The sequence below is a fragment of the Bos taurus genome, chromosome 23 (genome assembly GCF_002263795.3).
Source record: "Bos taurus isolate L1 Dominette 01449 registration number 42190680 breed Hereford chromosome 23, ARS-UCD2.0, whole genome shotgun sequence".
Classification (NCBI taxonomy): domain Eukaryota; kingdom Metazoa; phylum Chordata; class Mammalia; order Artiodactyla; family Bovidae; genus Bos; species Bos taurus.
In genome coordinates this window covers 18,198,051-18,202,511 of record NC_037350.1, presented here as the reverse complement: position 1 = coordinate 18,202,511, position 4,461 = coordinate 18,198,051, and positions in this window count along the sequence as shown.

Below are 4,461 nucleotides of genomic sequence, written 5' to 3'. Positions count from 1 at the left end.
GTAATTCCTTACGTAAGCTCCTTGAACACAATACCTTTCTATTTGAAGATCTCCAAACAGGATAGGCAAGTTATTCCCTGCAACATACAATGTTGGAACATGGTAGGAATAACTACAGGCAATCCTGTTCAAAAGGGGGGAAATGGGAGGTACTGAGGAGTCACTGGCCCATAGCAATTCTGAAATCCAGTGGAGAAATTTTTGAAAATTTCCTGAGGGACTTCCAGTGTTTGAGATCCTGAGTTTCTAATACAGAAGGTGATGGTTCTATTCCTGGTCATGCACAGCATGGCCAAAAAGAAAAAAAAAAATTAATAAAGAAATTTTCCTGATAAGAATTCAGTCCAAGTTCTGCCAGGAAATGATTCTCCACAGTTCTTACTGTCTGGGCTCTTAGTTCTACTCTCTGGAGGTCTCCACTTTGTCTTCTGAGTCATGCTTTATCTTTTTTTCTTTCCTGCCAGTAGAACTTTAAAGGTCCAAACCTCTATTTATTTTGTACTCTCTGTCCATTTCAGTCCAACCTGAAGATATTTTTGTGAATGTAATTATCCTTTAAAATTTGTGGCTTTCCTATGAATGATCTTGGGGTTTTTCTCCATAGACAAAAGCCAAACACACAAATCCTTTTGAGATAAGCTCTTCTCTAGCTTCTTCTATTGCAATAAGTAAGTTTGCACGTAAGCTTCTTAGAAGCCCCATTGTTGGATGGAAAGGATCTGTGAGACAGATCCTTAAACACTTTAGAACACCTTCGGTCTAGCTGAATGGTACTCTAAGGCACTCTCGTCAATTTTCCTGAAGTTTTGCCAAAGGATTTTACAGCCACATTCACGGCTTTGTGTTTTGACCATGCTTTTCTGGCATACTTTGCTCTTTGTTAGTTGTTCAGTCTTGTCCAGCTCTTTGCGACTTGGTGGACTGTACCCACAGGTTCCTCCATCCATGAAATTCTCCAGGCGAGAATACTGGAGCAGGTTGCTATTCCCTTCTCCATGGGATCTTCCTGACCTAGAGATCGAACCCAGGTCTCCTGCGCTGCAGGAAGATTCTTTACCGTCTGAGCCACCAGGGAAGTCCAATTTGCTCTTTAGTTGAAAGATATTTCTTAATTTTATAATCATTTGGATGCTGAAGTTTTTGTTGTTGTTTTGGCCACACCACACAGTCTGTGGGATCTCAGCTTCCAGACCAGAGATTGCACCCGGACCCTCAGCAATGAAAGTGTGGGGTCCTAACCACAGGTCCTAACAGCAGGAATTCCCTGCTGGAGTTTCTTGGAAACTTCTAAATCAGCAAGTCTTAGTTCCTTTTGGTTTAATCTTTCCTCTGGTGCGTCTGCTTCCTTGTGCATTTTAGTACAAACAGGAAGAATCAGGGAAACTTCTATCACTCCAGCTGGAAATGGTTCGCTCGCCCAGCTCATCAGGTGCATCCTCTATTACAGATGACTACAGGTGACGCTGTTGCTGAGCTTCTGCCTCTACGTATCAGGGATTCTCCTTCACCCAGTTTCTACTAACATGCTCCTCATGTCCCATTAAGCTCTCACCAGTATCCTCCTCAACATCCAGACTGTTCCAAGCACTTCAGGCTTTTGTTTACACTCTCATCAATGTCCTCTAGCTTCTCCTCACCTCCTGGTTCCAAAGCCATGCCCAGATTTGTACATATTTGTTATAGCAACCCCCCTCTTCCAGGTACCCCAAATCAGTATTAATTATTGATTTTCCATGAGCCCAACATTTATTATCACACAGTTTCTGGGGTTCAGGAATTCAGAAGGAGCTCAGCTGAGAGGTTCTGGCTCAGTACGTCACATGTAGTTTTTGTCAGGATATTAGCAGAAGTAGAAGTCATTAGAAGGGGTGCCTGGAATGGCAGGACCTGTCTCCAAGATGACTCACCTCCGTGGGTGTTGGCAGGCGTCTGCCTTCCTCACCTCTTGGCTCTCGCCTCAGCCTGCTTAAATGTCGTCTTGACATGGCAGCTGGCTTCCCCTGGAGCAAGTGACACAAGAGAGAGGCTAACCTTACACTTTAACAGAGGTCATTCTGGTTGTGTGGGGAGCCAAGGGCAGAAACGGGGGACTTATTAGGAAGCTAATAAAGTGATGTGAGCAAGAGATGATGTTGGCTTGGACCAGAAAGGAAGCAGTGGACATGGAAATGCTCAGATCCTGGCTACATTCGATAAGAGGATTGATAAGAAGTACTGATATATTGGATAAGGAATCCTAGAGAAGGGTCTAGAATATGTATATAAAGTCTCTAAGCTGATTTTAAAATTATGTATCTATTTATTTGGCTGTGTCAGCTATCAGTTGCAGCAGGCAGGATCTTGGTTGCATCTTGCATGCTGTTTTGTCGTAGCGCATGAGCTCAGTAGCTGCGTCACTTGGGCTCTCTGGTTGTGGCATGCGGGCCTAGTTGCTCCACAGCCTATGGGATCTTAGTTCCCTGTCTAGGGATAAAACCCGAGTCTCCTAACATTGCAAGGTGAATTGTTAACCACTGGACCACCAGGGAAGTCCGGATCAATAAGGTTTTGATCCAGGCAAACTGGAGGAATGAAGTTACCACTGACCAAGATGGCCAGCCTGCATATAATTTGAGAATCTTTACTATCCACGTTTTACAAGTGAACAAAGTGAGATTTGAAAGTTTAAGTTGCTTGCTGAAAAGCTCCCAGGTAGTAAGTGATGTAGCTCGTCCTCAACTACTGTACACTATTGTCCACTGAGCCAGGAATATTACTAGATGGAATCAGTTGTCAACATCCTTCACTAAGAGCAGCTGGCAGATGCCCACGTTGCTCTGGGTAGCTGGCTCAGCCCTGGGGCAGGGACAGAGCAGGAGAGTCCCCCCTCCATTAACTCACTGCCTGTGCCCCTGCTATCCTGGGACCCATCTAGGGCGTGGTGATGAATGTGTGCCAGATGGATGTGGAAGCTTCCAGAGAGGCAAACACCACCACAGAGAGAAGGTCAAGGGAGAACTGTCCCCCTTGTGCCACCAGGCTGCGTCCTTTCCAGCCGGAGGACGTTAGCACCACTTTAGGATTCTGCCGCCAGGGCCAGCTCTGCCCTAGGAGACACTGAGCGCGGAGCCTGGACCATTCAGCGGGGGCCCTGGGACAGTAATTTCTGCAGCTGCCCACAGTGAGCCTGCCAGCGGAGGCGGAGCCCAGCATTTTCTACTCTAACTCAGTTTCCATCCTCACCTCCTAGGCCACAATCCAGTTCCTGAGAAGGAGGAGGAAAATTCCGAGTGCCCTCCCTAAGGAGGAAAGGACCTCATTTCCAAACGTTCCCCATTCACTTTGTCCTTGCTCAAGAATCTCTTAGAGTTTTGAGAGCAAAACCTGTTTTCCGTTTTCTTTTTCTTTTCCTTCTTTCCTACAGGTGAGTATGCAACGGATACTTTATGTGCCTGGTGACAATTTGTGGATAAGCCCCAAGAGAAACAGTGAATTTGCTTCATCCTGTATTAAAGACAAAGAAAATTCAGAGGGGCCAAGCAAAGAACATTTCAGTGGTTCCACCTGGGGCCTAATTAGGAGAGTTTTCTGGGGGCATTTAGAATGTGGGGACTTGGAGTTTTCTGTTGACCCGGGAAGGTATCTGGTGTCACATTTTGAGTAGGAAACACAGGGACTCAGAGAGAACCCCCCTACCCCGACCCAAGTGCAGACCACAGATCTATGGGACCATGTCCCACCTCACTGGGAGTAGAATACACCCAGTTAAAACAAGTCACCGATTTTCACCCAGCAAATCATTGGGCTTAATTTGAAATATAAATCTAGTATGGGCTAGGATGTTGTAAGATAGCTGTTCCTCTGGAAGCAGGAAAATAAATTGTTACAGCCCTAGTAGGAGCCACCAGGGAAGCCCAAGAATACTGGAGTGGGTAGCCTATCCCTTCTCTAGGGGATCTTCCTGACCCAGGCATCGAACAGGGGTCTTCTGCATTGCAGGTGGGTTCTTTACCAACTGAGCTACCAGGGAACCCCAGCAGTTTGGCAGTTTATATCAAAAGCCTTTGAACAGGGCTGCTGTAAAGAAATTGTCCTGGATGTGCACAGGGCTTTGGCTAAAGGTGTGTTTCCAGCAGCTTCATTTATATGAGAAAACAGTTGAAAACAATGACAGGAAGTTCAGTTCAGTTTAGTCGCTCAGTCATGTCTGACTCTTTGCAACCCCATGAATCACATCACGCCAGGCCTCCCTGTCCATCACCAACTCCCGGAGTTCACTCAGACTCACGTCCATTGAGTCGGTGATGCCATCCAGCCATCTCATCTTCTGTCGTCCCCTTCTCCTCCTGCCCCCAGTCCCTCCCAGCATCAGAGTCTTTTCCAATGAGTCAGCTCTTCGAATGAGGTGGACAAAGTACTGGAGTTTCAGCTTTAGCATCAGTCCTTCCAAAGAAATCCCAGGGCTGATCTCCTTCAGAATGG